The sequence below is a fragment of the Corvus kubaryi genome, unplaced genomic scaffold, assembly GCF_017639235.1.
Source record: "Corvus kubaryi isolate FWS band 111438036 unplaced genomic scaffold, C.kubaryi_AGA036_p1.0 split2-37374, whole genome shotgun sequence".
Lineage (NCBI taxonomy): Eukaryota > Metazoa > Chordata > Aves > Passeriformes > Corvidae > Corvus > Corvus kubaryi.
In genome coordinates, this window is record NW_024582082.1 from 5,195,769 (window position 1) to 5,223,663 (window position 27,895).

The window sequence follows — 27,895 nt, forward strand, 5'->3', positions numbered from 1 at the left end:
TGGCAGTAAGACAAATGGATTAATGTAAAAATGCAAGAAAGGCTGCAGTGGGGCACTGAGTGTTTAACTACCCTGGGAGCCTGTGGTCAGCAGCAGCCAACACCACATCTGAGGACCACAGACCTGACTGCAGGAGCAAGGCAAGTGTGTGCCCCCAGTTTACTTTTCCAGATTATAGGAAGGGTTTTTAAAAACTGATTTATTTCAAAACCCTACATCCTTTAATCTGTTGTGTTCTTCTGCTTCCTAAAAATATCTTGGATCATTTCATTCACCAACACTCTCAAAGGGGAGACTTGCAGGTGGGATGAGCAGCCCAGCTGGCACCTATTCCCATGCAGGATAGCACGGCATGTCCAGACTTTGTTCCCTGTGTCTGGTGGCAGAGGGAGGGAGCTGTGGGGCTCAGGGACAGCAGCATTAGTCACCTCCATACCAAGGCCCTTGGAGCTGTTTGCTGTTTGTGAAATGTTGCGAGGCGTGTTTGGTTTCTATTGGTGACATAAATCAATCTCACTGCTTTGGCACTACTTCTCCAGAACAAAAAATTCCCAGAAAAAGGGAACCCCACTGTTGGGTTGTATAATATGAATGTGTGATCCTGTTGGCTAAATGGTATTTCCAATACTGAATTTTTTTTCTGCAGGATGCAACCAGGATTCTAATGAAAACAACACATGGAAGACCTCAGGATAAGCCCCAGTGTCTGCTGTAGAGTACATAGCTCTGATCTGAGTCCTAAAGCAAACACAGATGCATCTAAAACAACCATCAAAGGAAAAAAAAAGTGAGGCAAGAAGGAAAGTCTGTAAGTGCCTGCAGATTAATGTCTGTCTTGTCCAGGTTGTGGGATTAAATTCCAAGCCTTGCATATGAAGAAGCAACATCTAGCAACAGGAATGGGAGTGTGTCCGGAGAAGGGCAATGGAGCTGGGAAAGGGTCTGGAGCACAAGTCTGATGAGGAGCAGCTGAGGGAACTGAGGGGGCTCAGCCTGGAGAAAAGGAGGCTCAAAGGGGACCTTCCTGCTCTCCACAACTCCCTGATAGGAGGGTGCAGCCAGGTGGGAATTGGGCTCTTCTCCCATGTAATGAGAGATAGGACAAGATAAAATGGACTCAAATTGCACCAGGTGACAGTTAGATTGGATATTAGGGAAAATTTCTTTGTGGAAAGAGTGGTCAAGCATCAGAACGTGCTGATCAGGGAAGTGGTGGAATCACTGTCCATGGAAGTGTTCAAAATATTTGTAAATGTGACACTTGGGGACATGGTTTAGTGGTGGCCCTGGCAGTGCTGGGTTAATGGCTGGACTCGATGATCTCAGAGGGCTTTTCCAACCTTTATGACCCTGTGATTCTGTAAGCTGAACGTACAAGTGGCCATGGAGGGAGTGGTGGGTGTTGCTTTTCCAGCTGAGAACAGAGAGGAGCTGCTGTTCCCTGGGGCTGGGGAGAGCTTCTTCCCATCCCTGTTTTGTTGGCTGATGAACCACAGAGAATTGCATGAACCTTCAAAAAGCCAACCCCAGAGCCCTCCTGCATCTTGGTGCATTGAGCAGCTCCCAGCAGAGAGGTGAATTCTGAGCACCAGAACTAAAATGAGAAGAAACCAAAGCCTCCATTCCTCAAACCAGAGCTCTCAGTCCGGAGGTATGTAAGGAGCAGCCTGTTTCTCCTACTGTGAAGGCTGAGGCAGCCCTGGGATAAGGTCTCCACTAACACCATTAAAATATTTTGACAGACTTTAAAGCAAAATTTCTGAAGGGAAAAATTCTTTCTTTCAGGTTAGATCACACAAGTGACAAACATTTTTTCTCAGCTATAAAGCTGAATATTTCCTGTAGTTTTTTGACAGGCAAATTCTATACTGATCATGATAGAATACAAATAGAATAGGTGATAGAATACAAATATCCAGAAACATGTCCAGGCAGACAGATTAGAAAAAAACATGATTTTGAGGGGGGTAATGTACTCAATGGAGAAACTAATGACTGAGCAGAAGAATACCTCAAGAAGAAAGTTTAAAAGCAAATCCTTAACATGGCAGAAACCTTCCAGCCCAGTTTCACACTGGTCAGTGTGCTGGTGGAACACATACCCCATCCCTGCTCCAGCAACATCCTCCCAGATTGCTAATATGAGATTAATTATATCTTTTGGGTCTGATTCCTGCAATTTTTTCAGAGGGGAGCACTAAAGAACTGTAAGTGGACAGGAAATCATTTGTTTGGGAGGTTGGGGTTGGTTTTTGTTTCTGCCTGAAAATCTCTCTGGCAATGTATGAAGTACATTTCCATTGACATTAGCCATTCAGCACATTCTTATGAGATTTCATCTTGCCTTGTGATATTTGCCAGTTTGTTCCATGGAAAACTATTTTGGGGCACATTGTAGTAATACCCAAGAATTCAGAACATGGATTTCAACATCCCCCAGTTGGAAGAATCTTGGAGTGACAGCAGAGCTGTTTTCCAGTCTACACAGTAAGCAGCACTGCTATCCTCCAGGCAACACCTCCCTGCATCCAGCCTTGTTCTGAGTCAATGTGCAGAGCAGAACAGACCTCCATGAATTCTGATTTCTCTGAGTGTATTTTCAACTTTTTCCAGTTTCCCATGAAACCCAAAATAAAATAAAAGTACCCAAAAGAAAATAAAAGTGCAAGTGATTTACTGAATCCCTGAGGCATCAACCTTTGGAGACACACCTGAGAAGGGATGAAGAAGCCATCCAAGGATCAGGAGTCAATGCCATGAAATTCAGTATTTTTTGGGAATGAGTCTGAAAAAAACATAGAGCTGAGTACTGAGTTTAGCACATTGGGATTTATCAGGGTACAGTCACTGGCACCTGGAGCAGATCCTGGTATGGATATGCCAGGGCAGGACCAGGGCTCTGTGGACTTAGGAATGAGGTGCAGGTGGGCAGCACCCCCCATGTCACCAACACCACCAGAAAGTGACAAAAAAATGTACCTTTTTCAAATCTCTCAGTAGAGACATTGTCTCCTCTGATATCTAAATCTATGAGAGTCAGGCATTCAAATCCTGAGGATTTTCTAATGCCCCACAGTGTATGTGTGTACTTTCTGACCAGACTTTGAATATCTGAAATAACTAAATATTAAGAGCAGGGAAGTAGAATGAATAGAGACATCCTCGCCTCATCAAAATCCCTCCTGTGCCTCTTCTACCCAAGAGCTTTACCACCATATAGCTGCTCTTTTCTTTAAAAAAAAAAAAATCTGTTCCCATATTTAGGTTCATCTCTTCCTGTGAATCATACTCAGATGATTTTTGAGGACCTTTCATTCTCTCTCTGCCTTACATGTTAATCCAAATCTCCTTTCCTAATTAAAGTTTTATTCTACAAGAGTCTTTAACATTCATTTCTAAGTGGCAAAATCAAATCCAGCTCCTCTTGATAAGGAAAACCCGTTCCCGGTTGATTGACAAGTGTAATTAAATACCAATATTTTCTTTTAATTGCTAGATTATTACCAAGACAGCAACTTCAGGGATTATGAGGGATGCACAGGGAAATGACACCTAAAAGCTGAGCTGCACAACTATTTCAGGTTTGCTGCTTTCCCTTTCCCAGAAGGGAGTTTATCTGCTTAATGTTACCTGGAGGAGCAGGGTATGGGCAGGCTCTGAGCTCTGATCACACATGATTAAGGCCATTGACCTTTCTGTGCTTAACTATGGTTGGAAAAGACCTCAAAGATCATCAAGTCCAGCTGTTCCCCCCAGCACTGCCAAGTCCACCACTGACCCATGTCCCCAAGCACCACCTCCACACACGGACATCTATATGGTTAGGATTCCCCTTTCTACTCTCTTCAGCTACAGCCCCACTGAGCTGGCTGGGCCTTGGAGCATTTTCAATTTGCTGAGATACAAGATGTGAGCAGCCAAGCTGTGCCAAGCCTTGGTGTAGATATATCTCTCTTTGCACTGAAAATTGCAATTAATAACCAAGAGAGGGCAGGATGGAAACTGCATTATGACAAACATCCCATCCACATTCCTGGGGCTTCTCCATATTACAGTGCCCTGCACTGTTGCAATACGGTGTTCATCTCTGGAGAAAGTGGAAAAACCTGCTTATGGGTCTATTGCACCACTGTGTGTGCCAATAACCATTATCTTCCCAAATCGAATGTCTAGAGAAAACAGGGTGGCTGTTACAGGCCAGGGATTCTCTAATTAATTCCAACTTCATTTGCCATGAATCACTGCTTATTTCAGTTGCAGTCTGCAACTGAAACATGTACATATGTGAAGCCTTATTTTCAAGGATTTATTCTTGCCACTGGTTTTAATAAATTATTGGTGAATAGTAGGCAACTACAACTTTTTTTATTTTCCAGGTAGTAACATTAACTTTGGTAAATTGTCATTACAGAAAATAACCTAACCATAACAAAAGAGGCTAATAGTTTTTTCTTTCAACAATCAACTAAGCTCTTCCCCTGTTGTACCAATCTCATCTGTGAAATATGAGTCAGACCCTGTTTTTTTAAGAAAAATAGAGGAACAGAGCTGATTCACATGAGAAGTATCATGGTAATGATCTTGGTGACAGGATAAAGCCCCGAGAGCCAAGTCAGATAAACTTCCCTAGCAAGACCTTCTGCTGTCCTCCATAAACCAGATAATCTGTGCTCAGATAGGAAAGCTACTAAATAACTCTTTCAAAGAGCAATTTCATCCCAACACTCCTTATCTTGACAGAGATGTTGTCATGATGCCAAATTACTCATCACAGCCTATTAAGATGTCAAAGCTGGAAGTTCTCTTTAATTCGTTTATGCATCTTAGGAAACTGTTTATGGTTTCCCATCTGTTAAAGAAGTACTATTTAATATGTATTAACAGGGCTGTAATTTTCATATGGTCTCTGCCATGGCTTTGGTGGTATGGATGGGTGAGATACATTGAGGTGATTCTGATCACTGATCAAAGAGATGGAGGGCCCTTGATACCTTGCCCAGGCTTCTTTCTGACCAGTCAATTAAAACATCAAGTTTTGATGTTCATTGTTCATGAGTTCACTGGAGCAGGACCAGTACTGATCACTAAAAGCAAAAAAGCTTGGCCGTCTGACAGGTTCAACCCAATATGGGCTGGCAGAGGAAATGTCCAAAAATACCATTCCCTTAAACACAACTGTGAGATCTACATCATTTTTTACACACTTATTTGAAGGACAACTTAACCAGAGATTTTCAGTTATGATTCTCACTGGGCGCCTTCATCAAATTTGCATCAACATTAGTATGTAACTGTGATTAGGTAATTATTTAATCTTTTCTTGATTTTCACAAATGAATTCAATGCTGGCAAACAATTCAGATACTCAAATGTTGCAAAACTAAATGGTCTCCTACCCTTCTTCTGAAATCCTAACATGGCCATAACTCTGGGCAGTTTCTCCGTGTTAGTATTACCCACAGCTCAGTCCTCTTTGTCAAGCAAACACCACAGGTCAGAAGTGCTCATGAGAGTATTAAGTCACAAAAGCATAAGATAAAATCAAAATCACTGGCCATCAATAGTTTCTACCAAGGGCAGTAGCACATGCAGTGCAATGTGAGGGATTCCAGCTATAACACTCCCATTAAATTGAACAAAAGACATGAGACTGACTCTCCACATACATCACAGGCCTTATGTTGGTCCAGAGGCTCAAAATTCAGCTTTCAATTCAGGTGATTTATTTTATGATTTATATTCCCCATCCCATAATTCCATTAATGTGCCGTTGTTTTTCTGTTTCATACGCACTCTGGGTTGAGCTGTTGAGTATTTTGGAGTATGAGCATATGTGACATGCTAATGGGATGATCTTCATACAACCAAGCTGCTCTTCCTTTTTTCAACAGATTTGATTATTCCTTCTCCAGTACTTAAAACTTCCTTTTCATTGCCAAGAAGAGATTGGCTTCAGCATCTCAAGATCCTTTTTCTCACCCAACTTTCCCTGTTTCACTGGTTCCTCAGCTGGCACCGGGGGTGGAGGGTCCCGGAGGGTCCCAGAGGATCATGCTGGCTCATGGGCAGCTGCGTCCCCCTCCCTCACCACGGAGCCAAACCCACCTTGCAACCTCCAGACGAAGGAAATGTGCACATGTGGATGGGAAGAGGGTTATCCCCACCGAGTGGGATCAAACCTGAGCTCTGGCTCAGTGCTTCAAGCAGTGAGTGTGTGGGAGTGGTATCTGATCTGCTAATTAGGGTCAATTGTTTCATTTCCAACATCCTGTTATTTTACCTGCGTGCTGATTTACTGATGTAAAAATTTGGGTTGGCAGGTGGAGTCTTCCTTGTTGCTGGTAACTGCCAGAAAGCAAGGTGCCTTGTTTCTGGTTTTAAGAGGCTTTTTGTTTTTCTTTCCATGGATACTCTTTTCTTTTTAAATATACTTTCCCCTCCTTGTGGCTTTTTTCTTTGCAATTCCTATATTTTCCTTTTTTTTTTCCCTAATCTCTGACTTTGGAACGTTTCCATATTTGACTGTCACTGGTATTTAAACAATTTCCTAATCTCTAGGATTTCCTTTCTTCTGTAAATCACCTTTAAAAACCCAGCAATCCCTTGTTATTTCCCATTTCATTTTCATTGTTTCATCTATGACAAGCAGCATTCAATCCAGAGAGCATGTAAGACCAATTTCAATTCCTGCATGAAAAAAATCCCAACATTTTTTCAAGGCTGAAGCAGGATTTTTGCCAGAGGGAATATTTGTTCTCTCTATTAACAAGGTGACATGGTGCCAGTTTGGTCTAATTTCATGTGGGGCCAGGAAGGATTCATTGAAATGGCTGCAATATTCATTCAGCATTTCTTTCAGAGAGTGTCCTAAATAAACTGAGAGCTGCGTGATGTCCACGGAGCTGTTTCCTTCCTCCCAGGGATATAGGAGGACTGTGCTTATTCTCACAGGTAACAACAAAAGAGACCATCTGCTTGGCTATTTTATAATCAGCTTATTTATCTGCATGTGGGCACTGCAGGAGGCTTCAAACCTGCCCCCTGACGCCCATGGCTGGAGGGAAGCCACGGTGGCTGCGCGTTTTTTGGGGCAGGGACCAGACACCTGGTGGGTTCTTGGGGTGTCCTGTGCAGGGTCAGGAGTTGGACTTCAGTGATCCTTGTGGGTCCTTCCCAATTCTATGTTTCTGTGATTCTGTGGTCTGCCCCTGAGCAAGTCCCCATGAGCAGCCCTTTTGGCTGCACTCCAAGCTGCTGTTATTTACACGCATCATGATGTGCAAAAATCCAGCTGAAAGCCAAAAGGGCAACAGGTGGGGCAAGAAATCAGCCAAGTGGGCATTGCACAGGGGAGAGACGAGGGCAATGGGTTCTCTTGGCAATTTGCTGCCTTCAGCCTTCAGAGGTGGAAGGAGTCCAGCAGTGACAGTAATTGCAGTAATCAAAGTAAATCACATCTTGCCACTTGCCTACATGACATTTTTCTCCCTGTACATGGGAACAGAAATGAATTTTCTGGTTGTGTGTGAAGACAACATTTCAAAGATTTTACAGAAGGATTACTTACACATTTCAGCTTTCAGTGCTGGAAAAGGAAATTCAGGCTTTTTTGTCAAATTTTGAAGAAGGCTGTGGAGAGCGTAAGTCAGAGCAAAAATGGACCCCATGTACATCGGATTGGTGATATCCTTAAATGAGCAATTGTGCTTTGAAGTGCAGTAAGAAAATAGAGATTTTTATCTCAATGAAGTAGGAAGATAATTGCACTCAGAAGCTTTAATCAGCATGCTTTGGATTTAAGCAGATACACAGGGCAAATCTGTGAAAGATGAATTATTTATTTTGGGCACACTAAAACTTTGTCTCTTAAAGGTCATCAAACTTTCAACAGAGTTGACAAAGTCTGCTGCATATGTGAATGAGATTAATCTTCTCATTAGTGAGAGGCAACATTTTCTTTTGAACTTGATATGCCTGGTAGGGGAACAAAAAAACCACAGAACCAAATCATTTATGGAAAAGTACAGCTGAAGAGCATCTGTTCATCTTACAGCAGTGGTTCTGCCCAATTGCTCAAAAAAAATTAAACTGGAAACCTTAGAGCAAAATAATATGTTCTCTCCAGCAGGCACAAATATTTGACATATCTATCATTCTTAACAGGATTATAAAATTAAAAGCCACCCCAATCAAGCAGCATTTATCAATTAGTGTGATGTCCCTGTAGTGGCTATGGGATTTTGGTGTCAAAGGCAATAAAAGAGTCATTTACACCCTGTACCAGAAATCAGCAGTGAATAAAGAAGAAAGAAATGCCATCATTCATAATTGACTTCAATGAGACTGCTCACATGGGTGAGCCTGAACGCACGCAGGAACAGCTTAAAATGATTTACCATACTTTGCATTTAAATCAGACATGGGTCAAAACTGGGCTCCCAGCTTGAATTTATCCATCTGGATCCTGATCACTGGGGCCAAATTTTTATTTCTGAGGTTATGTTGCATTTCAGACAGCACAAGATGGTTGTCTGCAGAGGCCTGGGACCACGGTTACACTGCCAGTCCTCCCGGCTGGAATTTCCAGGGGAATTCCACACGAGTGAACTCGATGCGTGCCCATGTGCCAAATGGGTTTATAGGCAAAGGCAACTTAGACTCTTCCAGGCCACCACAGGAAATCAATGGAAAAACTAAAGAAACAAACTGCATTATTAATGGAGATAAATGGTAAGATGAAGGGTCATGCACAGTTAAAATACTGTGTTGTTCCGTGAAGGAGGTCTCCAGTGGGCACACTGTAATATGGGACCACAGACGGGAAAATTGGGCAGCTGAACGTATGTGAATATTAAAACTCAGAGATTCTTGTAGGATAGGAAAAAAGCACTTGAGATCCCAGCAGTCACTCAGATGCCACACTGAGTCAGACACAGACTTGAGTTGATTTTTACTCTTGGAGCGGGGGCAGGATAAAATTAATAGTTACTTTTGTGACTTTAATAAGAGCACAGAGACTTCCTTGTGCTCAGCAAACACAAACATTTTAACAATCAATACCTTTTTTTTTATTTAATCAGCCTTACTACCTCGGAGCATGGCATACACGTTTCAGTGTGAGCTTCTCTCTACTCAGGGAAGTATTTGAAGATGCACAAAAGTCCCTTTTTTAGTCAAGAAGTGAGTGAAATAAAAAGCCTTAACCATGAGCCAGCTTGTCTTTCATAAATAGCTGCTTTGTAATAGTTTCTTGAATGTAATTGCACAAAAAATGCTGCAGCAATTTCAAAAACCTGTATCCAACCTAAGTGCTGCCATACAGACAGCTTTGTCTGAAATCCAGCCTTCTGAGAGGAATAGGTCACAGAAGTTTTTGGATTTCAACTTAAATGAAAAGCCCTTGGGCACTTCATTTGCAACAATATGGTTTAGTCAGGGAAAAACCTAATCAAAGAACAGCAACAGCCTGAGCACCCCAGAGCCAGGTCAAGTCAGGCTGGTGTCAGCTTGTGATGGTGTGATGCAGTTTGGGGACTTACACACATTCTGATGACTTAAACTAGCCTCAAAATGACAAAGCTGGGAGAGCTGGAGCATCATTTCCAATGGAAAACTGGTCTGAAAGTTGGATACTGAGCACTCTCCAACCTGGAAATCCCCCAGCTCCATGGCAGGGCATCAGGCAGGGATCTCCCTCACCTCTTACCTGTCCCATGACTATCCAGATCTATTTTCAGCACAAACCTAGCACAGAAATCCTCCAATTCAACTCTGGGATGCTGTGCATCTACCAGGACCACAGCAGTAATTAAAAAAGGGAAAGGTCTGCTGCCTACTATCCCAGTATGGTGGCTTTTGCATGGTGAGGGCTGAGCAAAGTGAGGCTGTGTTCTGTGCAGGGATTCTCTTTCTCAAGAGAAGATCATAGCCAAACTACCCTGGGAAGAAAAGGGCCTTTGAACAATGTACTTAATAAAATTCTAAATTTAAATTTGAACACACACACAAATCATTTCTGGATGTTTATTTCATTTCACATTGGGAAAATCCCCCTTCCTTTGGTTGGAATTATTACCTTTTAATGGATACCAGAAGATTTACTCACTGACATAATTTCTCCCAGGATTTTTCTTCCTTTGTGTGTCCATAGTGTTTCCCTGTTTTGCTGTTCCCAGGAACATGCCCTGTATTCAGTGGGACAAACAACTTGGTGATTTCTGCAGTTCCCGAAATTTCCAGCCAGGCTGGAGTAGGCAGGGATTTTAGACTGGAGATTAGAACTAAAATAGAGTGACAAACAAAGGAGTAAGAGCTAAATGGTTGATATTATTAGCAATTTCTTTGCTATAAGGCACTGCACATAACAGAGAGTGACTTTATGATTTCTTGGCAGTTTGGAGGTGCCACATTTGGGATGTCTGATGTTCCTCTCTTAAAAAGAAAAGACAAACGGGTGTGAAAATCAGTGGACTGGGGTGACATACAATTCATGATTTCTGGTTGTGTTTTTAGCAGAGGGAAATGTGTCACGTTCCTGGTGTGGGCATGCAGATCCCCCACGTTGGAGAAGACGCTCAGCTCTGGGTAGGGGCTGGGAGCAGGATGCAGTAACACAGTCCCTACGCCAACAAGGGGCTGAGCTGGGAAGCCACACTGACTTAATTTATTGCATGGAGGAAGGTCTGGAAAGTGGAAAATTACCCAAGACTGAACAAAGAGGCTCATCTGTAGCCATGGGGACACACAGAGGGGCCGAACACCACCCAGGACGACTCAGTCAGAAGGAAGGACACACAGAGGAGCTGCTGTAGAGGGGGAGCTGGCTCTGCTGTCACTGGGGACCCAGCATGGTTAAAGCATGCTGAGCTGGGCAGGGACAGAAACTTCCAGCTGTTCTACAGAGAAGTTATAAGATGTAGGATAAATGTCTTGGACAACCCTAGATGGGTTTGACCCCTATGACTACAATGCGTGCATCTGTAGTGCCATATCTAGGCAGCATAAGGCTGCTCAAATTTACCTCAACCTCACAAATGACAGCTGTGGGGAGCAAAAGCAACCAAGAGAAGCAGAGGCAGATATGGGAAGCCTGGTGTAACAGCCAGGACCTCTTGTTTCCTTTCATTTAAGTGAAGTAACTCTCTTAAATCCCATCCTCACCTGTCTCATGGAACAGAAAGGACAATCCCATTTTCTCTTTAAAAAATAGTCTAATACCTTAACCCTTATCTTGACGCCCTGGTCAACCCCAACAATGTTATAGGATTTCATTGGGTTGCTGGAACTATTTTATTTGTTACTGGTAAATAAGACTTTGGTTTACCAAAGACTTAGTGCTCCACTTACTACCTGTTACCATCTGTCTGACACAACATTTTTTTAATCAAGAAATTATTTTTAAATCACTTTTTGCTCAAGGCTGTCATTGCTTAAGAGAGGCAGTTTGCAAATACATTGCAGTTACAAACAGTTGAAAAGCTGGCAACAGGAGATTAACACTCTATAAAGATGAGTAAATGTTTGGGAACCTGTTAAAATGATAGGAAATGAGGAATTGTGAAGACATGCCCCAGTAGAATCCAGAAATTTGTTCATAGTCTCCTTTCATCCATTTTAGTGAAGCCTCACTGTGTCGTGAACCCTTCTGCACTTGCACAGAGCCCCACTGTGGAGGGAGAAATTAATTTTTATGGAATAGGAACCAATTCCCAGCCCTGCTTTGAAGTCAGCCGCTCTGAGTACATCCACAGAAGCAGCTTCCATGGCCAGCATCCCTGCAAGCCATTAGAGCACTTGGGATCTGGAGATAATCTTCACTGCCCAGACCCACTCCCGGCTTCAGGAAGACTATGCAAACATCATCTGGTTGATTTTATCTGCTCATTTTCACTTAAGGGGTGCAAGAAAAGAGGACACCAAAAAAAAGCCTTTCAAAACCTTTCTCTTTTTTGGTGTGGCTACTGTCAGAGCCTTACATAAAACGGTATCAGCCTACATAGAAATCTCAGGCATATATTATATTTTGCATATATGTTATGGAGAACAGCAGCCAAATTTCTACTCTCTGCCAAGCTGATGTAAATCTGATTTTCTGTAACTAAACTGTAGGAGAAAGAAAAATTCTTTGCATGAATGAGCTTTATTTACACAGGCAAATAGTGATAGGACAAGGGGGAACAGTTTTAAACTAAAAGAGGGGAGATTTAGATTAGATGTTAGGAGGAAATTCTTCCCTTTGAGGGTGGAGAGGCTCTGGCCCAGGTTACTCAGAGAAGCTGTGGCTGCCTCATCCCTGAAACTGTCCAAGGCCAGGTTGGATGTGGATTGGGGCAGTATGGTTTAGTGGAAGGTATCCCTGCAGTGCTGGGTGCAGGGGAGAAGGCAGTGCTGTTCCTGCAGCTCCATTTCTAGGAGATACATCCCAAAAGTAGACAAGGAAAGCTGAGGGAAGGGAGGGCACTGCAGCCTGCTCATATCAAAGGGATCTATGAAACTTGGAGACCAACACAAGAACCCCTGCCAGGACTGTGATGTCTCCAAAATGACCAGGGTTAGTTGGCTTAGTCCATAACCCACAACACAGCTCCTTGTCCCGTCTACAAGGCACCAGGATCTCCCCACGGCTTCAGGGAGCCGGCAGCCTGGCTGTCAGAGGAGGTGCATTGGCGGAAGGACCACATTTGAAACATATTTCCTGGAAAATGATGATTCCCAAATGGTCTCAAAAGCCTGGAGAAGCTCCCACTCCCACCTCTCCTGTTCTGACAGTGCTCTCGGGCTTCAGCATGGGCAGCACAGGATGCTGAGTTCCAGTACCTCTTTGCAGGAGCAGGATGATCCCAGGGGAGGAAGCAGGCTGGGGGCAGATCCAAGTGGGGATGTGGGACAGACCAGTGGGACCACACAGCAGAGAAGCCCATGTTTGTAGCACAGCTGCCGAGACGCCTCCTCGCTGCGAAGGTGACAGGGAGGAATCCACAGCAGACACATACATCTTTCTGCTGGAGCATTCCATGTCTTTTCTCAGGCACTGTGACTAATTATGAGAATTTAAAAAACAAAACAAAAAAAATTTCACAGATTTTGCCAGAAGACGTTAGACATAAAACAAAATAAAGGCAACCTACCAGGGGACAATTCACACGACTGACCAGTAAAACCTGGTAAACAGCTGTGCCTTAGCATCTGTACTGTGGAGTCAGACTCTGCAAAAAGGAGTAAATGACCAGGATAGAAACTGCCAATAGATCCTCTAGTCAAGCCTAGGCCATGCTCCAGGGAAGAAGGAAGCCAAGAGTCAGGCAGGCTCCTCTCCTCTCACAGGACAGAGAGTGGCTCAGGTTGGGATTGGTTAAAAGTGAAATTTCTACCACATCTGTCTAGAAAGGTTTTGAGTACAAATGCAGAGCTTCAAGCTCTCTTTGTTCCATCCCCCCTCTGCTGATACCTCCTAGATGGATCATCCTGGTGGGGACGTGGTGTTTTGACCTGCCACTAAAGCCATGGCAAGTGCCTGTAATGTTTTTATCTTAAATTACAGAAATGAATACTGGCATCAGTTTGCTTCTCGCATCTGCCCCTGTAGGCAAGATGGAAGGGAGTCCAACGATGAGCACTTTAAGCAATCCCAGAAGATGCTCCTTACTTGTAGGAAGCTTCATTGCTTCACTGGATCCTGGTCCCATTGCAATCAGTTACAGTTGTTTTTAATTTCTCAATCTGGAGTAATGAGATTAGACTAGATCCTGTGTTCTCAAACCCTTTGGTTGTACAGTGGAAATCTAGACTTCCTTAGCCTGATGGCTCAAAATCAAAAGACAACGAACTTCTTCATTTACTTTCACAGTTATTAAACCCATCTTATGACAGTTAGGATGTTGCGGTGGCTAAGTCCACTTTACACCCCCCAAGTTGCCTTAAAAGTGGTCTCTCCTTACAACACTGTGCTAGAAGGTTTTCCCTTGTCTAGATCCTGCTGGTCACTGGCCCTCTCCCCCTCCCATCCCTTTTCCCATTGGCCCCTGTTATGCCATTCAACCTCGCCTCTGCCCCCGAGCCCTCAGACCATTGGTTTTGGATGCTCTGCCCGCCTTTGGGAGTTTTCGGGATAAAAGTGGCTCGGGCTTTCGGTTGTTGTTCTTTCTTGCCTCTGTTGCCTTCGGGGTGTTTGAATTGCATGCAGAGAGCCCCTCCCGCCTCTGTGTCTCCGGTTCGTGCCCAGCCTGTGGCTGTGAGCGGCTGTTCGTGACCACCTGCGCAGGTGAGGTTGTGTGCACGCGTAGGTGCCAGGAGAGCGCCGCCTGAGCGCTCCACGAGGGACCCGGCAGGGACAAACGCGGCATCCATCCACCGAAGCCCTCACTTCTTTATTAGGGCAAGACTCCTCAATTTCTAATATTTATGCTTTGTTTTGCTACCAGGAAAATAGAGAAGAGAAGCTCATGGATCACTGGCTCCTACTGCCTTTATTTATAGACTAAGGCAAATACATATTTGCAGAACATACTGATGTGACTAAAAATGATCCATATCTTGCCCTCAAAGGGTTTCTTAATGCTGCCCTGAATGCCTGGATTTTTAGAAAGCCAATTGCAATTCCCACATGCTGAGGCTGCATCCTGGGTGATGCCACGTGTGGGGCAGCAGCATTGCTCCTGCACAGTTGGGATCCCAGGGATGCAGGGACCTTCTCAGTCACATCCCTCACAGCTCTGAGCTTTGCCAACACCTCTTAAAAGAAGGTATTTTTAAGCATCCAAAAAGGTGAAGGCATATTTAGTCCCCACACACTTCTTTCTCTAATTACAAAAGTAATGAATGCCCTGTCTGTTGAGACAGAATGAAATTACTTTGCTGAAAACTGCACTTTAGGCCTATTTGAGGTGAGATGAATTAATTAAAACACCGAGTAAATCCAAACAACAAACATACACAGAATTCAACCCAAAGTGATCGGAAACAGCCAGTAAATAGCTTCTCATTAGCAGTGGGGAGGTTTTTTCTCAGACTTTTCTGAAATGGTTCTCAAAAATAGATTAATATATTCAAGTAACATATTAATGTTCACTTGGCAGTATTTCTAAAAAGAAGTATGAGTATTTCCAAAATCACCTATGTATTTTTTTCAGCATTTCCTAGAAGAAATAGTTTTAAGGATTTAAGTAAAATAAATAAATATTTCTTTTTCTTTCCTTTTGCAAAGGGAAAAAAAAAAAAGCCTAATCATTTGAAATGCCTGGAAACAATTTTTCAGTAATGTTTTAGATCTTTCAGCTAAAAGGAAAAGTTGCTATATCTTCACTCTGTCTCTCTAGAGAATGTAATTTGATATCGTAGTTTTAAAACGTGGCTGAAGAACAAGCTACTGAGTTTGCCTCAACATCTCAGGTTTCATAAATCAGAGGAGACCCATAAAAAGGGACTCGGTGGTTTGCACAAGCTGTGAATCTGTCCCATTTTTGCTATAAATACGTGCACCAGAATGTCACATACACTTCCACATGCTAATGGCAGTGTCATATTAATGCTGTGAAATCACACTTGTGAGACACAGATTTAAATGTTATTTGGTTAAAAGGATTTTAGAGCAGAGCACGTAAGTTTTGAAGCTTTTTTTTGGCTGAAGGATAAGGAAAATGGACAGCCCTTTACACTTTCATTTGTGACTCCTCTGTCAATAGTGACTGGCTGTGACTTATCACATAATACAGCTGGCAACTTCTCAAACCCCAGTGAAACCAACAGAGAAAATCACCATGAACATTTTGGGGCTGGAATTATGATTTTTGGTAATGAATATTTTAAGCTCCTTTTGTAGCACTCATTCCCAGGGCAGAAATGGATTTAAAAGACAAGCTGGGGATCCTGATGGGCTCTGACATCACTTGAGCTGTCGTGCTCAGCAAAACCATCTAATTACATGAGTTCTAAAGTCCTGAAAAACCTGCAGTTTCCATGGGTTGATCTTAGGTGTTGATGCAAGTCTCTTATTTAGATCATCTCTTGCTTTGCATTTTTCTGAAGTGCTTTTTGTTGTTCTATATTTTGATGTATTTAATTAATTAATCCACTAAAAGTGCTGTCAGCTTCATGTCAGATGGAGCTCTGTTGTTGTGAGATGTGACTCAGTTGTGCTTCTGTGTCCATGAGCAGTGGTCGAGGCTGTCTGGCTGTCCAAATTTTGGCTGGTTTTCGTTATTCCTCTGATCCACTGATATACCTAGAGTGGATCTTGGAGTTGGCCTCTCCCACAGAGTTGCTGATTGCTTTGGTAAACCTGCATTGGCCCCAAAGGAGAGACTGTATCTGATATCTCACAGGCTTTGCCTTCAATCTCTAATTTTACCAACTGTTATGCCATTTTACATCATCATCATTAAGTTCCTTCTTTTATTTTTTTCCCCACTTTGTGGGCTTGAAATTAAGCACCTAAATTGATATATGGGCTTTTAAAGGCATGGCCTGATTTTCAGAGACCTAAGTACTGCAATCTCCATTACTTTTCACTTTAGCACTCTGAAAATGAGTGGCCAAGGCCCCTTACTCTGTATTGCTCTCTTGTCTTATTTAGGAGTGAAAGCAATTGAGAAAGGAAATATCTGTCTACTTGCATAACAAAAACTAGTGCAAGTAACTTCACCATATCTGCACTGATCCTTCCATATTGCATACATAACCCACATTTACCACATTTGCATGGATTTTTCTGTGCCTAAAGCTCTGCACAGCTCCCAAGCCCAGAGCCTGCTTGCTGCAGGTAGGAAATAGTAGGAAAGAGCATTCAGGCTCATGAGCCTGCATGCCCCAGTCCCCCTGATAGCCCAGAGCTATTGCTCTGTCACAACATGTCACCATAAAATAGCAACGGAACGACTGGGAGTGGGCGAGGTGTTTATGACTTCTGAGCCTCAAACAAGACCAGAAAAAGAAAATGAACTCAAAATAGAGCTTGAGATGCTCCTCCTGCAGAGATGGGAGATGTTCCTCCCTGCAATGTGGGAGTCATCCAAATGTGAGGAAGAGACCCTGCGCAAATCTTTAAGGTTGTAACTAATCTCATGTTTCCACTCTGTAATCTAGGACCATTAAATATTTATACTGTTGGAATAAACACAAAGAAAATTAATACCTGTTCGAATGAAAAGGATCAAGCTAGGATGGATGCTAAAAGCAAAAGAGAACAAAATAATCAAGATGGATTTTCTTTCTCTTTTTATTCTCAGCTCTCCTTCTGCTAATGTGTTATTTCACCCTCAATACCTCCGACAGTACCAGCTGCTTTGATCCCTAAGGCTTATTTGCTCCCTAAGTCAGCAAGTTTGCAATAGCTTAAATAAACTTGGAAAGGTTCAAAGCCCAACAGGAGAGAGAAAACATACTTTTAAAAGACATAAAGTCAGGAAGGCATGTGTTACTTAATGACTTTCCTGGAGGCATTATCTCTTCTTCCCCCACGCTCTTCCTCCTCATCTACCTTCCTTCTGTTTTCTGGCTTAAATTAGACTGTAAGATCTTCTGGAAGTGAACACATCCTTCCTATGCAATGGGCCATGATCTTCACTGGAGCCCCTGGTAATACTGGGACTCATTTTCCATCTGCTGTCAAGGGTACTTTTTTGGTCCATTAACAAATAGCAAAACAAAGAAAGCAAAAAAGACCAGTTTACACATGATGAATTAATTCCCATCTCCACACTGCTCATTTCTTGTCTCCAGACACTCCTTTTAAAACACAACAGGTATTTTCTGTGCATGCCAGTGTAGTGGACAGGCTGTGGACAATCAGAACGAGTTATGGAAACTGCAAGAACCACTTCTATACACAGTGTAATTTATTACCTGTTGCAATCTGCTGGTGGCAGGATTATGTCTGTCACAGGCTGAAAGGAGGACTGAGGAGGTGCCACACGAGGAGAATATCACACATGTTAGTGTCCTAAAGCTGCAATTGTAAAAAGCAACTGAGTGTAGGTGTGGGGAAGGAGGAACAAAGGCACTAGAGATGAATTGGTTTTCTTTGAATGTAATGAGGGATTTTGTCTGTGACAGCAGTGAGATTAAGGCCATGTTTTACCTTGAGTTGTGGCCCCTTTTCACCCTCTTTTGGATAGTGATGCAAATACTGCACTTCCATATATTGCAGACTTCTGCCCTTCTCCAGGCTTTCTCAGAAGTTGAATGCTGAGGACATAACCAGACAGCTTTGCCAGGCTCCTGGGACTTCAAATGCCTCAAGCAAGGCTGCACAATCTTAAAACACAAATTCTCCAACATTGCCAAACTTAGCAAAATGCCCAGGGAGGGTTAATGCTGTGAGAAAGTCAGGACTGTAACTTTCCCACTAAATGAAGGGGAAAAAAAGAGTTGAACATTGTGTTTGCTGCCAGTACTCAAGCCTGGCTTAAGCTGCTGTCCACTTTATCTCCTACCCTGCACACAGTGGCAGAGGGACGGGCCAGGCTGGACTGGTGGCACCAAAATTTATTCACACTGTCACCAGTTGGGCAGCAAGATGCCATAATCTCCCCAAGCCCCTCACCAACCTCTGCACAACAGGCTCCACTCTTCTTCCAGAATTTTGGAAATCTGGTAGACATTAAAATAAATTCTACTCATTTTCTCACTAGCAAATCCAGGAAAATTCTTTGTTTCATTTCCTGGCAGAACATGGTTTGTCAAATTATAATTGTTTGCATTTCAAGTAAACTGGTTTTATGGAGAGAGTTTGCTCTTATTCCTGAAGGATGATGGCGTCTTCCCGTCTCCTTGTTGCTTGAGGAGAGTGGGGAGTCTATGTCACCTCATCTGGCATCCAGCATTTTGCCACGTAGCCCACACACATTGCTGGCTACTGCTGATTCATTTCAAATATAACTTCTGCTCATCCAGTTTGCATAAAGGAAAAACACTGATGCACAAAGCTTTGGCAGGCAGGGCAGGGAGAGAGACGGGGAGACCAAACACAAAAAGACACAAACCTTTTCAAAATCTACAGAAAATTTGGTGTATTCATATCTATCCCTGCTACACCCACTAAGGGAACAGTCACAAGTCCATCTGAAATCATTACAGTCATGTCCCCATGTGCAACCTGTCAGGGGGTTGGAACTAGGTGATCTTTTAGGTCCTTTCCAACCCAAGCCATTCTATGATTCTATTCACAAGCATCTTCATCAAAACAGCCTCTAATTAACAACCTTCTGCACATAAAAGTCTGTCGAACTCTCTTCTAGAAGCAATTCCTGGAGCTGATCTTAATCCAAAGCCTTCCAGCAGTAGAAAGTTACTGTGTATTAGAACCACATGTAGATCATGTCCAAAAATGGACATGGGAACAGCAAACATTCACATTCAACCAGTAGCCACCAACTTTGTTATAAATATTTATATAGGAAAACAGGCACAAAAACATTGTTTACTGCACAGCAAAGCACTCAAAATTAAGGGTTTTTTTTTTAAGTGCATATATAGCATTTGTTAGCTGAAAATCTGTTCTCGAAGTGACAAATCCTGGGTTTAGTTCCAGTCAGACAGTTTGATTCTCCTGAAGTGAACTCAAGGACTCCACATCTTTGCTAGCAGCAAAAACAAGCTCTCATGGTCCACTCCCAGCAGTGGCCAAGTAAATGCACTAAAGGCTCCCAGCACATCTATTAAGTCAAAATCTGACTGCACAGCTCCAGCTTCACCCAGTCTCATTCTTTGGTTTACACTACATTCACATCACAGTTCTTCAGAGCAGACCAAAAGATCTTCATTGGCTGGACCATACCCTTTCTGATATTTTCATGAGGTGATGGTGCAGAAAATAATGGTCCAGAACAGAAAAGGAGCCAGAGCCAGCAGACACTTCCCAGCTTGCATATTTTCCATGTGCATTGCACAGCCTGGCTGCTGGAGCCAACTTCTGGGGCAAACACAGCTCCTCGGGATCCTGTTGCTTCTGGTTTGTGCCACAAGTTTTCCCTCAGGCCAGGGCATTTTGGGTGTAGCTGCCTCCCTTCCTTTGCTGCAGGGCAGGAGGAAAAAGCCTGAGGACCCAGCTTCTGATTCCAGATTTGTAACGGAGCTGGAGATCAGTCAGTGGGATGGCAGGAAATGGGCACCACCCCAATGACACAGAGTCAAGAATAAATTATTCCTCATGTCTGTGGGCTTTGTTGGTTTCTCTCCCTTTTTCTCAGTCTGTTGGTGAGATAGAGAACTTTGTAAATTTGTGTTGGGATTTTTTTCCAGGATCCTCAAGGAGAAGAGATTGGGCAGCAGATATGACCAGCCTGCCATCCATCAACCAACTGAGGGAGACTAAGGATTAGTGATCAACCCACAGATGGACAGTTGTTCCTTGAACCATCAACATTTTTCGTCTTTTGTGCAGCAAGATGCTTTGGCAGATCCCAGTTTTACCTCCCCAAGCAAAGGACGTGGGTGCATGCTAAAGCAAGGGGTTGAAGCAGCCTGTCCTGTGGGGACAGGGATGTGCTTACAGTCACAGCCAGGGTGACCTGGACAATGCCCTGGAGAATGAGGTGAATCAAGAAATTAGACTTCAATACCGACAAAATTAATGGAGAAGGGAATATTTTTTAACCCTTCATTCATGACAACACAGTGCTTTTTAATGGATGGGTCTCCCCCTGAACACAGTTCCCAGGAAACAGCCAAATGAACTCAGTGCTTGGAAAGAGAGGGGAGAACACTGATGAACATCTGATCTCACATAGGGACTGGCTAAAACTTTTTTCCAATGGAGAAAACAATGAACTGTAAAGAACATAAAATAAGCTGCAGATGATCAAATCTGGAATATTTCACATTATATGTAGGAGAAAAGGTTTGCTAAAGGATTTAACCTTTCCTTAGTATCCTGTCCTACCTACTTACTTTCTCTATTTCCTTCGGATTTCATAATCTTGATAATTTCCTATTTTGGATGCAAAGAAAGAAATAATAGTCACTTAGGGAAAACTGTATCAAACATGGGAGAGGATTTTTTTCACTTCTGCTGCTTAATAACTTTAGGAATGTGGGTAAAACTATTTCTTTCTCTACTTCTGTTGCATTTTGACACATGTAGATTGCAGAGCTCCATTCGCCCTGTTCCCCAGCATCTTTTTAAACTGCATGAACTTAAGGCAAGCTTTATTTTGAGACACCCCCAAAACAGTGCTGTATACTGACTGGCATGGGATTAGGTCATGCTTTGAACAGCTCTTGAGACCGTCAAGCCAGAATAATACCACAAATCTGAAGCATCACCAGTCAGTTACCCTTCCTAATCCTGCTGTGAGTGTGGGATTTGGAAGACTTGCGCAGAAAAAACCTTTGAGCATCCAAAAGCAGCATGTAGGAAGGAAAGGAAGAGCAGGAACCCATACAAAGGTAGAAAAGAGAAAAAGAAGCTGATATTTCTTAAAGACAACCAAAAAACCTTTCTTCAGAGGGTATCCAAGAGAAAGGCACCCAAGGAGGCACTGGGCAGGATAGGAGCAAGCCACAGACTGCCTCCTTTCTGTCAGAGGCAGCAGGGCCTGGAAGGAAAGGGAGCCCCTCATAGCATGCTTGGAAGTTAAACCCATAGGATTAATTCCCACCCATGTAAGAACCAGCTCCCTCTCTCTCCTTGCATAACTGTAGGGAGTTTTTCTATCAGAAATACATACTAATCCTCAATATTGCTAGTCAAAGGATGGTCTTAGAGTAAGGAAAGAGCTCAAATTAAACTCGGCTCCCAGCCTAAGCCAAACCTTGGTGCAGAGGGACTGCATCCACTGGATGCCACTGCTCAGCCTAACTCCTGGGGACCACCCCCTGTAATCCCCTCAGAGCAAACTCAAAGCTTTATCCCTGTCCCACATGGCTGTGGCCCACCAGCACCCACTGACCGCCCCAAATGCTCCTCACAGACAAAAAGGGGAAGGCTCTTGCGTTCCCCTCCCCACAAATCTTTAGTGGCAGTGGCAGAGTGGGAGCCACAGGGAAACATTCAGTGTGTGCCTTCAAAGTGAAGTGTACAGTTGCTGGGTAATTCAGTAACTCTTGGCCTGATTCCTGACAAATGTGATCTGGCCAAGTCCTTCCATGGTGGTAACAATATGTTAATGAAAGAATTATATCAACAGCTCTCAGGTTGTCTCCTTTATTTATAGTAGAATCTGGTAATAGACACAATTACAGTAGATTAACTTTGGCATAGCTTCAGCATGAAAACAACATACCAAGGCCAAATTTTACTCCAATATATCTATTGCCCTGCCTGTGTTTCTATTTATTTTGCTTGGACTGACAAACTTTAATTCAAAGAACATAATTACAGCATAACTTGCTGCTAGGTTTTTTCAAGGCTATAGTATTCATTTGAAGGGAAAGTAAGTTTTCTTCTCATTGAGTTTAACTATGAAGGTTAATTTTCTTTGAGTTAAAGGAGTTCGGTTTTTGACTTGATTTCTATGCATTTGGGGCAACCAGCACAGCTGTGAAAACATAATTGTTCTTAAAAATTTCGGGATGCTCATCCTCATTTTCAAAATTGCTCGCTCTTTTGTGTGCTTTCCTAATTTCAGCTTGCTGAAGCGGCCGCTGATTAGCAACCACAGGTGCAATCCTTCTGGACTGTTCGCTACCTCCAGCTCGAGCATTTCCAACCACATTCTGCATTGCAGAAAATAGCCTAATTAGAGGCAAAAAGCTGATCTGTTAAAATAGCAGAGGGACCAGCTAGAGAAGCAGGGAGAGTTATTTGCCCCATCAGAGTCAAGGGGAAATTTACCCTTACATCAGCAGGGAGAGGGAGCAGGGAGATGCAGAGGACGTGCAGCTCTGTGGACCCACGGTGTCAGGAGTGAAAGACTGGCAGTAATCTGTTATTTATGAGCCATTAGTATAACTAATAATTGTACAGCAGCAGCATCCCCAGGACCTCACCCCTCTGCAGCCTTGGGACAGGACAGAGGCTTTTCTCTATGAATACACAGGGGTGAATTGATGCCCCCGTGCGGGTGTTGAGGCTTTGGGGGACACACCAGTGAGGCACAGGGCAGTGTCCAGAGCTGTGGCTGTAATGAGCACATAAATCATCCCTAACGACCCCTGAGCCAGCCAGCCTGTGTGGGGGACAGCGAGCTGGCCCATGCCGCTGTGGCTGCTGGAGAAAGGCTTCGGGTTGCAATGAGCACAAACGGCTCTTTCACACGTCTCAGCAGATGTTACTCATTTTCTCCTCATCTGACTTTAAGATTTGGCTCCATTCTTTCCCTGTTCCCAAAGCCCATCAGTTGTCCTAGAAACCTTTCCCGGCTCGTCCATGGGCAGTGGGCTATCCTGGTGTTCAGCAGGGGCCGGCCCATCTGCAGGCATCCAACTCCTCCGAGTTCTCATCCGGATTGCTTCTGTCTTCCCTGCTGAACCTTGCCTCATCCACTGGCCATTTCCGCTGCTCCACTGCGCATGGTGTTATTCATCAAGGTGCTTGTCCTCCTGCACAGCCACGAGCTCTCCAACATACTTAAGGACATTTGCAAAATTTGGATGGAGGATAGGAATAGCAAGTGGGACCAGATGTTCACTGGGAAAGACTAACACTGCATCTCTGTAACACAGTGTCCAAGGCTCACCCCTGGACCACAGGAGGATGAAGAGCAGCCAGCAGGGACAGTGCAGCTGGTCCTGCAATGGAGATGCACAAGGGCATCATCTGCACAGCCCTGACAGCCACGCAGCTTTGCCTGAACAGTCATCCAGGTGAGTAGGAGTCTGTAATTCACAATTCACTTTCCCATAAACTACCTTTTAATTTCTTCTAAGGATCCCAGGGGAAAAAAAAAAAAAAAAAAAAAACAAACCAAAAAAGCCTCAATAGATGCTTCAAATTTTTTGCTGTGTTGATACCTTAAGCTGTATGGCACTTTGTAAAGGGAAAAGTTAATATGAGCAAATTCTTAGAAATGGATTGCTGACAATACATTTGTGTGTGGTTTAGCTCAAATCTATATACCAGTTGTGCACCACACGACATAGGAGTCACTAACCAATCTATAACTCATGAAAAATAACATTCTCTATGGATTCTGCTTATTATATTAAGCACACAGATCACCCAAAGTCACCTGTCACCACCAGCAGGAACTGACTTAAAATAAATCATCAGTGAGATCTGCTCAGACTGGGAGCTCAGGGTGGGTGGAAGAAGATCTGATTCTTCTTGGTTCAGGGAGCAAATGTTTGCCTGCCTTGGTACTTGGACCCCCCATGCTCCTCATCAGCAAAGGGAGGGGACTTTCCTGGCCTGCAGCATCCCAAGCACATTCTCAGCAATCCACAATTTCACAAGAAGTCTTGAGATGAAAATAAACTCCACAGCATGGTGTGTGCATGGGAAATACAATTAAATGTTAACACGGAAGGAGGAAACCATCCATACAAAGTACGTGTTTTACTTCAGCTCTAAGTTCTCCAGAGGCAAACTGAGAAAAGCCCTGGGATCCAAAGTAGTAAAATAAAATCAAACAGAACCACAGTTAATCAATATGTAACTCAAGTTTGCAGCAGAACTTTCACATGGAGGAAGATGCTTACAAAGTCACTTTATTATTGCTACACTCTTGTATGAATGAGAAAAATACAGCTCAAGAATAGCTTCAGGTAATCAAACCCCAGCTGTTAGAACTAAAAGCTGTGTCCAACCAGTGATTTGTTTTTCTCTGGGAAGAGATCTGTGGTGATCCTCAACACAAGAAATGGGCCCACCAATTACTGGATTTATGAGCAAGCCTCCACGCCATCAGAAACCCTGCAAGCCACCAGTGAGGGACAGCACATCCCGCTTTCACCTGTGCCATATTTTAACAACAAAAACACTCAGCAATACCTTGTGGCTGTCATTTAAAGAAAAGTTGTGAATATTTCACAAGCAGGGTAGTAGATGTTGGCCATACTCCAACCCAGGAGAAGTAGGAATGCATGGAGGGTGAGAAGAGCCACATACAAGTTCAGAAAATTACCATGTGCAAATGTAACTGTTCTGCTCCAAAATCACCAGTTTTTGATGACAACCCTCAGCTCTGCTGTTGCCTACAGAAACTCAAAGAATCATAGAATCATTAAGGTTGGAAAAGACCTCCAAGGTCATTAAATCCAACCTTTGACTGAATACCCCCATGCTCACTAAACCATACTGCAAAGTGCCACATTTACTCATTTTTTTAACACTTTCAGGGATTTTGATTTCACCACTTCCTTGGGCAGCCTCTTCCAGTGTTTAAACACTCTTTCAGTGAAAAAATTTTTGCTGATATCCAACCTGAACCTCCCCTGGTGCAACTTGAGGCCATTTTCCCTTGTCCTGTCGCTGGTTGCCTGGGAGAAGAGACCAGTTCCCGCCTGGCCACGACCTCCTTTCCGGCAGTTCTGGAGTGCAGTCGGGTCTCCCATGAGCCTTCCTTTACTCAAGACTAAACAACCCCATCTCCCTCAGCCACTTCCTGCAGGGCTTGTGCCCCAGACCCTTCACCACTTGATCAGATCCCATCACCTTACCGCACCAAGGCCCATTTTTCTGCGGAAGCGCTTCCCGCCAGCCCTGCGGGTGCGGCACCAGCAGCTGCAGCCCCAGGGCAGGGAAACGCTGCCAGCGCACTCGGTCTCTGAGCAAAATGAATTAAAAGGGAATGATTTCCCCAAACAGAGGCTGGGGGAAACCATCAGAAACAAATTAAAATCAAAACAACTTTTCAGCAGGAAACAATGGAACAGATGGAATAATATTTATTACTGGAAACTGCTAAATGTGCCAATTAATTTTGAAGGGGCTTAAGTGAATTAAGCACTTTTTTACTTAAAAAAATGAAGAAGTCATGAATCACAGCAATACCTTCAGCATTGTCAATGTATTTTTCTGGAAGTCTGTTCAGAAATCAAAGGAAAAAACAAATCTGAGAAGTCTCAAATTGGACAATAATACTTCTGTTGCATAAATAGTATCAGTGTCCCCATTACCATGCCTAGAAATATTAGGGGGAGGCAAAAATCAAACCACTGTTTCCACACGTGAAGTTGGTTATTTTTGCCTGAACCAGAAAAGCATTTGACGGGGGCCAAAATTAGCCATGATTTTGTGATGCTCTAAGCACAGAAAGATTTTCGAGTTCATTTGTATATTGAAAGTTGTACAGATGATTAAATGCTTAGACAGACCAGTGTGTAATCCAACCCTGTTACCACACAGAGATAGTATTATAGAAAGTAGGAAATTAGTGTGCATCTTTATTTGTTTATTTTAGCACAAGAACATGGAAGTCCTTTCCCACAAAAATGTGTAATGTTTTAAAAATATTCATTCTGCGCTAGGACATGGAGTAAAACACAAATAAAAAATCTGTAATAATCCAATTCAATTTTAGGAGCACTTAGGGTGAGGGTGTTTTAGTATTTTTACATGCTTGCTTAGAAGACTTTTATCCACATTGCTTCCTGCCAGAAAGAGAATTGAGAAGTGCCTTTCCGGTAAGGCTAGGAAATCAATTTAATTTTTCCAAAAGGAAATTAAAAATACTTCTCAGCACTGAAATTTGCCCATTGCAAATATTGATTTTGCAAAGGGACATTCTCCTTCACAAAACTATCCAGAAACACTCTGCTCAGCTCCACTTATCATCATTGCCTTCCCTTCCTTTCACATTTTATATAACACTTCATGTTTTCTTACGCAAAATTGTCATGTTCCTCCCAAAATAGTGCTATGTTTAGAGAGGTTATAAGGAGTTACTAATAAAATTGTGGTTATTTAAAGAGTACAAGATAAATATGACACACACACTTTCACAAATAGGAAGCAGCTGGAAGAAAACTAACAGCATCAGGATTATGTGTAAAATCCATTTTCCTATCAAAAATAATGAAAACAGAAAAAAAACTGAGAAAAAGTCGCTGTTTGCTTAAACTTAGTCTTATTGCTGCTGATTCTGGATATGGCTCGTACAAGAGACAAATTGCTTCATGTTTCCAGGCTTTGCTGCTCAGATCTCAGCAAGAAAGTTTCTGATTTCTTCCTTAGTAGCTTGAATGTATTTTCTTTGGCAGATCCATTGCAATTGTTAAAGTATTTTGTCCCTAAATGTGAGCAGGTTTTCTTTTCCCCGAAGTGGCCCAAACCCCTGAGATTTTGACCTGTTTATACATACTGAATAGTTGCTCAGTGGGAACTTTGGCTCCTTGAGGAACCTAAGATAACACTTTTCACACAAGAGCATGGTGGTAGTTGAGCTATCTCTGCACAGTCCTTCAACAGGAAATGAGGGGGGACACCTCCAAAAACTGATCCATCCTGAATGAGGTATTTGGGAGGGAAGGAGGGTAGCAGGACATAAGTTCAGTCTTAACTTGTTCATTCCCACCTGAAGACAGCCCTAAGTTCCAAACATTGCCATCATGCATCAGCCACAGGAGCCATCCTTGTGGAAAGGGTTAAAAAAAGCCCTCAAGTAATGAGACACGAGCTGCCTCAGGGCACTTCAGCTGTTGAAGTGCAGGTGTCACGTATGGAAACCTCACAAAACACAATCTTTTTCCTACCAGTACTAAAGCCCACAAGGAATTATTCTCACACTTACAACCAGATGCTGCAATCAACCGCACTCAGAGAATAGGGGGAAGGATCCAACTCATCTCTCAGTTTGGCTTTCCTCAGGCCAAGGACACTGGAGCCACTTCACACTCTGGGTGACACTGGCCATGCTGGAGCAGCACCAAGGATGCCAAAGAAGGAGCTGCCCACCTGTCTCCTACAGAAAGAGGGAGCTCACTGAGCCAGTTTGCTCTTACTTAGGGACTCCACCAGCAGCCAAACCCATTTAGTCCTATCCCTTCCTTGCTTATTAAATATTTGACTATTAACTCTCAA

At 43.2% G+C, this 27,895-nt stretch overlaps 1 long non-coding RNA gene across 2 annotated transcripts; it reads left to right on the top strand.

Moving 5' to 3' along the window:
* Positions 1–650: 650 nt before the first annotated feature.
* On the top strand, positions 651–27,895 carry LOC121658163. Of its 2 annotated transcripts, none has more exons than XR_006013859.1 (3): positions 651–808; positions 20,236–23,739; positions 27,571–27,895. It is a non-coding gene; the product is annotated as an uncharacterized LOC121658163 (long non-coding RNA). The 2 variants fall into 2 exon arrangements; XR_006013858.1 differs by lacking the exon at positions 651–808 and adding an exon at positions 14,076–14,260.